Below are 11,537 nucleotides of genomic sequence, written 5' to 3' on the forward strand. Positions count from 1 at the left end.
CCCCTCCCGCTGGCTCAAGAGAACGTACAGAAATCACCACCATGTCCCGAGGAAATGGGTGCCATCCAATTTAAATGTACAAAAAGCGTGTGGGTGGAGAGAAAAGTAGTGGAGATAATGACTTACCTGGTGCCTCTGTGTGTGAGCCCTGGACTGGTTCTCTGTGCGTGAGTCCCGGTTCTCTGTGTGTGAGCCCTGGTTCTCTGGGTCTGGGTCCTGGGCTGGTTATCTGTGTGTTAGTCCTGGGATGGTTCTCTGTGTGTGAGCCCTGGTTCTCTGTGTGTGACTCCTGGGATGGTTCTCTGTGCGTGAGTCCTGGTTCTCTGGGTGTGAGTCCTGGGACGGTTCTCTGTGTGTGACTCCTGGGCTGGTTCTCTTTGCGTGAGTCCCGGTTCTCTGTGTGTGACTCCTGGGCTGGTTCTCTGTTTGTGAGTTTTGGTTCTCTGGGTGTAGTTGAAGGCTGTGTGGCTGCCGTGGCCAATGCAAAAAATATATATGCTGAAAAAAGAGATCTAAAATCAAGCAAACCAAAAAACAAACAGGCAACTACAGAAAGAAACATAAAAGAAAAGGAGAGGTAGGAGGGAGAAAGAAGGGAGTGAGAGAGAGATTCAAAGTAGGAGAGGCTGGGAGAAGCTAGCCAATCACAGCTAAATCAAATCGCCAGGAAAATCTGCCTTTATTATTTACGAAAGCTTTTCCTAGGCAGTGCTACACACTGTTCTACTGATGAATAGAGTGGATGGGCTCTGCCACGACACTTCTACATTAGTTACTTGCTGCTTCCCTGCTTCACTACCCAAATACCAGCAACAACTGGTTGAAAGAGGGCCAAGCCTTCCAAGTCTTTTACCATTTACATTTAGTAGATACTTTTATCCAAAGCATCTTACAGTAAATACACAAACTACAACTCTTTCCCTTCCTGTCCTCTTTATTCCACTTCTCTCATTTCAGCCCTCGCTCTCTCTGCTCTGCGTTCTTGCTCACTACCTAGTACTGAAGAAGGAAGTTCATATGAGAGAGAGAGAGAGAGAGAGAGAGAGAGAGAGAGAGAGAGAGAGAGAGAGAGAGAGAGAGGGAGAGGGAGAGAGAGAGAGAGAGATAGAGAGAGGGAGAAAAAAAGAGGAGCCTTGTGGGTGTCCTCCCGTCACCCCTGAAGTTGTCCGCAGTCCTCTTCTTTATCTTCCTCTGTAAATCTAATATACCCTTTTTACCAGTGCAGATAGAAAGAACCCCACTACTCCACGCACACACACACACACACACACACACACACACACACACACACACACACACACACACACACACACACACACACACACACACACACACACACACACACACACAAGCACACACACACACACACACACAGACACACACACACACACACACACACACACACACACACACACACACACAGACACACACACACACACACACACACACACACACACACACACACACACACACACACACACACACACACACACACACACACACACACACACAGGTCTGTGCCCTCCTCTTCCACAGCGTCCTACAGTTCTTTGCACAATCCCATCGGCCAGGAGCAGACTGCGCCGGTTCACCCACACACATGAACAAGGCACTCGCAAAAAGTAAAGCAGTTACAAAGTAAGTCTGGATGAAAATACACGTGCATGCATTGGATTCCCAGTGAAACTCCGAGACACAAACATGCAAACGTAGACACACACACACAACCTTTTCTTGGAAGGCTTCCCTCTGCCAAAACCGAATACCAATCTTTAGTTAGCCCAGGCTGTGAATAGAAAAGCAGGGGTCATCTAGGGACTTGGCTCAGGTTTAACCCGGCAGAGATGGAGCTAGATGTGGACAATCTGCTCGATCCGATCGATCCCTGGTACAATAGCATCAGAGCAGACTTTCACAATGCTCACACAGAGAGCTGTGAGGAGGACCCGAGAGTAGACCCCCCCCCCAACACTAACCACACACAAGCACCTGTAATCAACATTTGGTTGATATTTCAACAGATCCGATGAGCACAAAGACTAATGTGTGAGGGGGGGGGGGGAGCTTGTTGTCTTTGCTGTCTTCAGCTGCAAAAAAATGTATCTCCCTCCTCCACTCATCTCTCTCCAGAGTCCCATTACCCGCTCTCACTCACTTTGTCTCTCTCTCCCACCGTCTCCCTCTTCCTTGCCCTGTTGGATATTCTGCTCACGCACAACTGCAGCAGCCCTCCACCAATCGCGGGCATTCATCCACACCTCAACCCCCCCCCAGACGTCTGCTCCCCCACAATGCAGCTCAGTTCCCTCCCAAAAAACATTCCCAGACACATTTGGCCCTCTCTCTATCGCTAACTTCTCTGACTTCCCTCCCCTTCAAATTCAAACACACTTCACATCGCCTTGCTCTATTTCCGGAACTATCTTTTTTTTATTGCCCCTCTTTATTCTGTCAATCATTTTTGTATACTCGTTACCCCCCTCCGCATCACCAGGCCTCATACTATCAGCCAACAATGCTATGTAAAATGGCCACCAAGAAAATAAAAGGTTTTATCCTAAAACCCGATGCAGGGTTCAGTTGAGAATGTCCTGTGTTACAACTAGAACGAACCAACATAAGCAGCCATCTGCTTTTGGTGTTTTGAGATGTGGAATCGAAGAATCAATGAAAATATTTCGATCAAAGATCTTTATTATTCTCACTCCTTCCGACCCATTTTTGGTCTGCTACTACCTCTGCATACTTTGAGCTACAGAAAGCATTCACCTATAAAAATGTGCAGCATTTTAACGAAACAATAGCTTAAATTAAAGCCCAAAATACCTTCAACTTTTTAAACTATTAAGCTTTGTCCACTTTTTTTTACAATGGAGGTCAAGTGACTGACGGCAATGCTGTCTGCCAATTCGGTGTTCAACTTGTGTGTCCAACTACTTCAGATTTCTCTACTTTTTCAAAACCGTTTTTTTAACCGTTAAATTTCTTACAAACATTTAACAAATTCATCTTCAAATATGTCTAAACAGATTTAAGTTAAAAATTGCAAAGATTCAACCGTTTTATACCCGCTTCGTATGCTTTTAGTTGGACTTGTTTTTGACTTCCGGTCCATTGTAGATTTGTTAATTGTTTTGTTAATTGTTTGAACAAAAATGAACTGTAAATAATTTACCAAGTTACGAAATCTGAAGTAGTTGATCACTTAAAATTAGTTGAACACCCTAGTTCAGTGGTTTTCAAACTGTGGGGCGAGCCCCCCCTGGGGGGCGCCAGAGTTCTTCAGGGGGGGCTGAAGAACTCAGCCCCCGCCGTGAGTAAAAATAAACCCGAAAAGCCCCCTGAAAGTCGATGATTCAAATCATCAGTCGTGCTTCAACTGCAGAAGTAACGTTACGTAACTAAATACATTTTCAACCGTTTATCTTCGTGCAAACCATTTAACAAATCTACACACTTGTATCTTCAATAATATCTAAACAGAATTTTGATATCATTTAAAATTTCTTCAGAATCACAGTTTTAGTTTCAAACCAGCATCGTTTTCAGTTGCTTATAACAATTTAGGTCACCATAGCAACGCCGGTAAACAAACCCCGCCGAATTGTCGAATCGCCGGACTGAAAAGGCAGATCTAATTAGACTCAGAAAATTCAGAGTCGGGGACAGCCCTAGAAAATAATATTGCTGGCTAACTTAAGCAAAATGGAAAAAAAAAATATGTTTCAAATGTTTTAAAATTATGATCAGAGATGTTTAAAATGTGTAAAATGGGGGGGGGCTCAGCTGAATTTTTTTCTCTGAGGGGGGGCTCACTCTCTCACACTTTGAAAACCCCTGCCCTAGTTGAACACAGAATTGGCAGATGGCATCGCCGTCCGTCCATTTACTTACTAGTACCAGTTACGGCTAACTGGTACTAGTGGTTAGCTCACAATGGAATTATCCATGCAACTTATCTATAGCTCATCTAAATTTAGCAGCTTAATGCTACTTTCACTGACGTTAGTTGCGGCTATTTCCTTACAATGAAATTACATTATGAACTTCAATAAAACGTGGGTCCTGTCAGATCGATTTTCACGAACAATAGTTGCGAAGACAACAACACCCATGAACTACCATGACACACACTGTTACATGATGTCATCAAACTGAGACTTCTGTTTCCTTTCTTCTTCTTCTGATAAAAAGATTAAGAGCCATCTAGCAGATAAATAGAAAATTACATATTCTATCATAACTCTTCACTTTATTTGTTGCCAATTTTCATTTATTATATGGTGTGCATTATATTGTCCTCCATTTCGACTTTTGACTCTGTTCAAATCTTTGCACTTGATTTAAGCCATTCAACATTTCTTTACATCTTAAACAATGTGGCTTTACTAAAACATTTTTTCAACCTCACTTTGTACAGCAGCAATCAATGCACTCACCAGGAAATGTGGAAACATTAGACACCAATGAGTAGCTTGCTATTATCTATGATCCCTTGTTGCCTCAGCCTATGCTTGTTTTTCTGTCAATTCAGCCCCCCAGCCTGTTAGCCAGCTATCTCCCTGACTGAATTTGGGAAAAACCAGTTAGCACTTTAGAGAAATTATGGAATGGAACAGCTTGTATAATGCGTGGTCGAGCTCAAGAATAAGAGTCCTGGGTTAACCGCCATTTTGTCTTTTTGTCTTCCCGTTTTATGATGTCCTTCTAAAGCCCAACCCCCACCCTGCCCTTCCTTCCATTGACCGCTCTCCTCTTTAGTTTATTTCCTTCCTTGTAACAAGAGCACCCCTTCGACACACATGCCTCTCTCTCTACTCAGGGTCCTCATCTGACCTGGTTTGAGAAAGTATTGATGCCCACCGGGAGCATGCCACAGCTGGTGCTGCTGTTGCTAGCGTTGCTGCTGTGAAAGCCTGATCATTTCAGAACCTGATCATGAAAACAACACTTTCAGACATGTTCTACTTATGAAAGAAGTGCGGTGAAGGGGGAGAAATATCAGACTTTATCAATCCTGATCGATTTTTGCCAAAAAAAGTAAAAACGCAGGGAAGAAGTAAACAGCTGGAATTGGATGCTGGCTAAAGCAATGATTTTCTTTATAAAAATGAAAAATGATAAAAGCTTGAGACAAGGTCTTCGTGTCTCTGGTGGGTTGTGGTTTTGCTATCATCACACTCAGCGAGGTCTCCTACATGGCAGCACGTTACACGTCCTGCTCTGTAAACTTGTTTCAACATCACCACCCTGCATCCTCGGCCCCCTCAGTGGCGTGTAGCAACAGACATTGATACACTAGTGCCCAATTTGTGGCCTCCCCAAACCGCTCAGGACCCAGAAGATCGTCCGGGGACGCACTGGCCCCCAGCAGTGCCCCTCCACTGCAGCCATAAACTTCAGCCATTGGATCCCCGTCTATAGCCCATTTGAGAAAATGGTGAACACTGCAAGTGATGCCTAAACTATGATGATTCCAAGTAATGTGAAGACCGCTGCCCCTGTGGCTGCAAAAATAAATTATTCAAACTTGTTTCCAATCCACAGGTGCATCCATCAGCCTGTGATACTGACAAGGCAAGTCACTGACTCTCCACCAGATCACCTGGCGACCGCCTCCTCTCCTCTCCTCTCCTGGCGACCGCCTCCTCTCCTCTCCTCTCCTGGCGACCGCCTCCTCTCCTCTCCTCACCTGGCGACCGCCTCCTCTCCTCTCCTCTCCTGGCGACCGCCTCCTCTCCTCTCCTCTCCTCACCTGGCGACCGCCTCCTCTCCTCTCCTCTCCTCACCTGGTGACCGCCTCCTCTCCTCTTCTCCAACTCACCTGACAAACGCCTCCTCTCCTCTCCTATCCTCTCCTCACCTGGTGACCGCCTCCTCTCCTCTCCTCCAACTCACCTGGTGACCGCCTCCTCTCCTCTCATCTCCTCCAACTCACCTTGCAACCGCTCCTCTGTAGACCGCCTCCTCTCCTCTCCTCACCTGTAGACCACCTCCTCTCCTCTCCTCACCTGGTGACCGCCTCCTCTCCTCTCCTCAACTGGTGACCACCTCCTCTCCACCGGTTTTGAAAATTGGGACTGTGATCTTGTGGAATGAAATTGCTATATTGTCTGGTGTGCTGTGTTGGCAAAATCGTTTCCTTCCACAAACTAAATGACCCAAACTGTTAAATGTATCTTAATATATCGTTAGTGGTGATTTCTCTCAGGTTTTCAAAATTAAAAAAATCGTGTATATCCAGCATAATAAAGCAGGGACACCCCCCTGAGAAAATGTTTCTCAGAGAACCCTACATGTCATGAAAGCCACAAGTCAAGAAAAGACAATCATCTTCCTTTGCATTCAATATTTGCTTTAAGTGCCATCATGCATAATTTTTATTTTCTAAAATGTTATGAAATGGTAATATTTGTTGTTTGTCAATTTCGGCATCACAATTTTACAGTTTTCCGTTTGCTGCATACAGAGAAAGCTTTCGCGCATATCATACTGAATGGCTCCATCACCTTGTTTTGTTTTTTTCATTGCAGTCTTTTGCCCTTTCTCTTTATTTCTATCTATTTATCTCTGTCTCTATGTGTGTCAATCCTCACTCTCTCTTCCGCCCACTTTGGCGTTTTAATTTATCTGGGCCCTATGAAGGACGACCACTCTGAGCTCCTTGACAACATGGCACCCTGCCATCTCATTACTTGGCCAGTCCATTTCCCAGTCTCTCGCCCCCCTCCTCAGCACACACACACAATGTCACACACATGCAGTCTCTGCTTCATAATTGCAACCCAGCAACACAGTCCCTATTGATCGTGCTGCTGCACTCAGAAATGTACCACTTACTCACCGTCACACAACGATGACATCTGATCATCTGAGCGTCTAGAAAAACATACAACCCGTAAGCCATGCATATTACTACACCACCCATGGCATCAGACTAGGTGGGGATCAGTGTTTGGGAATCATTAGACCAATCAGGACCTCTCTAGGCTGATCACCCATGGTTGCATAGTCACTTTTAGTTTTTTTCTGCTGGTGTCATGAACCAGATCAAAAAATCAAATCCAAATCAAAAAATTACTGGTAGGGCTGGGGAGAATCCATCGATATTACAGATACTATGTCTCGTTTTTGAAGATTGATTGTAGCGTCAGTATCCCATTTTAAATTTCTCTCTCCAACGTTGTGCCAATTTCATGAAGAGTTCGATTGTGCAAACAACGTTCAGTTTTTTTGAACACTTCTCACGACAGGTGTTGTGCCTGTATTGTATCCCTGATAAAGTGTGTCCCTGGTATCCTAAAAGTAAGCGTGTCGCTGGTATCCAGATAGAAAGTGTGTCCCTGGTTTCCTGATAGAAAGTTTGTCCCTTGTATCCTAATAGAAAGTTTGTCCCTGGTCTCCTGATATAAAGTGTGTCCCTGGTCTCCTGATATAAAGTGTGTCTAATATATTACTATTAATATATTATTATTAATGTTATTGTTATTAATAATAATAATAATAAATATATATTAATGTTATACTATTTATGCTATGGTCATATTGAAAGGTTTCTTTTCTTTAATGCCAAATAAATAATTAAAGTGACTTGAATCAACAGAGACACACACACACACACACACACACACACACACACACACACACACACACACACACACACACACACACACACACACACACACACACACAGACAAGGGGGCGTTGAAGAATGGGGGTCTTGGTTTTCCAAATTGTCTAATTGCCACAAATGTTCACCTCTTTTCAGGTCCTTTATGCTTTATAAAGCTCTATACAAAATAACTTGCCCAAAACATGCACCGTTAACAATGCAGAGGATTCCAATAAGGTCCTGGGCCCCGTTTCCCGAAAGCGTCGTTAGCCTAAGTGGATCGTGAAGTGCGTCGAAAGGGCATCGTAGAGTTTTCACCGCGTTTCCCGAAAGCATCGTGGGGAACGAACGTCTTGAAAACGCTCGTAGCTAACGAGTACTCCAGGGGTGCTCGTAGGTACTCGTAGGACTCTAAGAGAATCGTCAGCTATAGCCTCAGTGGCGACACCATCGGACATTCCGTCTATTGGATGCGTTTTAGTAAAACGCATTGCGCCTTTATGTTCTTAGTTTGGTAATTAATAAAGATTATTAATTAATTTATTAATAAAGATGTTAAAATGGCCAAAATAAAACGGGACAGTCCAGAAAATGTTTGCGCAGGCAGGGCACTCAAAATGTGTGAGAGAAAGTGGGGGGATTTGTGCAGACTGACATAGGCTACTCATAAAACGTAGCATAAAATAATGTACAAAATAAAATACAATTAAAAAAATTAAAAATAAAGAAATAAAATAAATTATAAAAAACAAGCAAAGGAGCAGGCAAAAGGCTGGGATATGGTGGGGATTGGTCACGTTGACGGGAATGTTTAGTGACATGTGGGAGGGTGGAGGGGGTTAAAAAAAAGTCTCAATCACTCTTCGACGCGCATGAAAACCAGCCGCGTAGTTATGAGGGAGGCCGTCCTCACACCGATCTTCCTCGTCGTCATCGTCCTCAGCGTCCTCCGGTTCAAGCAATGCCACCCCAGCCTTAGCTGCAATGTTGTGCAACATAGCCGTCACACATATCACGGCGCATGACTTGGCCGGCGAAAACTGGAGCCCTCCGCCTGACTTGTGAAGGCATCTAAAGCGCAACTTCCACCTCCCGATCGTGCGCTCAACGATGCACCGGGCCAGACGGTGGGCTTCGTTGTATTCCTCATCAATACATACCTTACCCTATTTCCGGAGGGGCTTTTATAGCCAATCAAATTATCAATCAAGGAAACCCTTATGCGGAATCAGATTAAGTCGGCTCTCTTTGCTGCGCAAAGCATGTTTCAGAAATCAGCCCATTAAGATAAATGTAGTTGTCACACAAGCTATTTTTAATTTTTTGTCATATGGAATTATTTCAGGGGGGAAAATGCCGTGAAACGCACAGTGCATTCAGGATTAGGACTGATATATGTCGGTTTAAGCCTAATCAATTGTGTTTTAATGTCTTTAGCATTCATATAATTGCAGTCTATTTTTTTCGTAGGCTACTCTGCTGTTGTCCTTGATGGGGATATATTTTAACCCTTTTTAACACAATTTTCCTGCGACATTCCTGCGTCTCCCCCTCCTACAGAGCCCATTTAAGCACCGTGTCAGTAGACAGTTACAATCCTACGACGTCGTGAGTGCAGCGAATGCGCGTTCACGTTAAGAGGAGTTTCGGGAAACGCTCCAAAGAAATTATCGATGGATCGCAAGATCCATCGGGAGAATGATCGTACGAGCGAAGATCCATCGTTATCGGGAAACGGGGCCCTGGACTATTTCTCAACAAAGTGCATTACAAAGAGGAGAAAATAGGAACAAATGTGAAAAGATCAGAGCGACGCTGTACTAACCAGCATTAGCAGGGACTGTCTCTCTGTTGCAGCAACGCTGTACTAACCAGCATTAGCAGGGACTGTCTCTCTGTTGCAGCAACGCTGTACTAACCAGCATTAGCAGGGACTGTCTCTCTGTTGCAGCGACGCTGTACTAACCAGCATTAGCAGGGACTATCTCTCTGTTGCAGCAACGCTGTACTAACCAGCATTAGCAGGGACTGTCTCTCTGTTGCAGCAACGCTGCCAGCATTAGCAGGGACTGTCTCTCTGTTGCAGCAACGCTGTACTAACCAGCATTAGCAGGGACTGTCTCTCTGTTGCAGCAACGCTGTACTAACCAGCATTAGCAGGGACTGTCTCTCTGTCTGTCTGTCTAGGCTACGCTGTATGAATCAGCATTAGCAGGGAACCTGTCTCTATTTGGAGGGATTCTGACTGTGTTGATGTACACTTGTGCGCAAGGTTGTTTGTGTGTGTGTGTATGTGTGTGTGTGTGTGTGTGTGTGTGTGTGTGTGTGTGTGTGTGTGTGTGTGTGTGTGTGTGCGTGCGTGCGTGCGTGCGTGCGTGCGTGTGTGTGTGTGTTTCGTCTCCCTCTGTTGAAGGGTGTGATGCCTTCGCTTAGAAGCTATGCTTCTAAGTTCTGGCGAGCCTGGGCGCCGAGATATGGCGGCAATTTTTTTTGCTCTTAATAGAGACACTTCACAAATGAAGCCGTCAGGCAGGGCTTCAAACAGAGGCAGCGAGCGGGTGCTTGAAAGTACATTTTTAGCCCGGCGGCATTAGTGATGGAAGAGTGCAGCTACCATCAGAGCCAGTGGGGATAATAATAATGATAATAATAATAATGAATTTTATTTATAACGCACTTTACATCAAGTCAATGACCTCAAATTGCTACAATGCACATAAAAAGATAAATACAACAAAAAAGACTAACTAGATAAAAAATAAAAATAACAGAGAAAAAAAAACATTTAAAATAGCAGTTTAGCCAAAGGCTTTTCTAAAAAGATGGGTTTTAAAAGATGGGATGAAGCCTGACTCATTGGTCCTTCTTCACTTTTGGTTTTACTCCTTCTATATAAGATCCCAGATCAACCATGCGACCAGATATTGACCAAAATCGTTTGAGGGCTATGGTCTGGTCCCAAGTATTTAAAGAGCAAACTAACCGGTCTGAAACAAGACTTGGGGTGGGCATTAGGTTGGACTAAGCGGCTCCCTTGCTGACAGACTCAAGGAGAAGCCGCCAACACCACTACAACTATCCCACAGTTTATAACTACATGATGCTCGCATTGGAGGTGGAATGTTTAAAGAGCAGCGCAAAGGGTTAGGAATAGTTGTGGTACCATTTCTATATTCTATTGCCATTGTGGCCTTCTTGCTTTGCCTGCCTTTGCCTTTTATAATGTAACAATATTAAATGACACAATTACACAATTTACATTTATTTAGCAGACGCTTTTGTCCAAACAGGCTTACATTCAACAAAGGGTAATCATCGTTGAAGATAAACCCTAAAAAAGTGAAAGAATAATCTACGTGCATACAAGTTCCAAAAATCTGCCCAGCAACTGCTTTTAAGTGCAATGATAGAGAAACAAGAGATTGAGACAGAGAGACGGATAGAGAGATGAAAGACTAGAGCAAACATTTTAGTGCTATGATATAGAAAAAATAGAGGCAGGGTTTATGATTTGTTATTATTTCATTGTCCCTTTGGCTGCCATCATCCATCTTGCTGTGCTTCATTAGCCTTCCTCTTTTTCTCTCAGTTTCACCTTGCATCAACCCTATCTTCTCCTGGCAGCTCTCCCTCCATCGGCTCCCATACCATATAAATAGAACATTAAAGTGGCACAGTGAGACTCACTGCCAGTGTGGGTCTCACTGTGCCACTTTTACACACCCCAGTCTATGCAGTAAGGCTCAGGACAGCCACACACAGACACACACCAGCACATGCACAAACACGCAGTGCTGTACAAAGCAGAGTACATACAAACAAACTCTCGCTCTTTCATCAGCACCGTCAGTGTTTGATTGTGGTGGGTGGGGGGCCACCAGATTCAACATGGTCAACTGTCACCATCATATTTCACTCATGATGG

The sequence above is a fragment of the Gadus morhua genome, chromosome 16, assembly GCF_902167405.1.
Source record: "Gadus morhua chromosome 16, gadMor3.0, whole genome shotgun sequence".
Taxonomy (NCBI): domain Eukaryota; kingdom Metazoa; phylum Chordata; class Actinopteri; order Gadiformes; family Gadidae; genus Gadus; species Gadus morhua.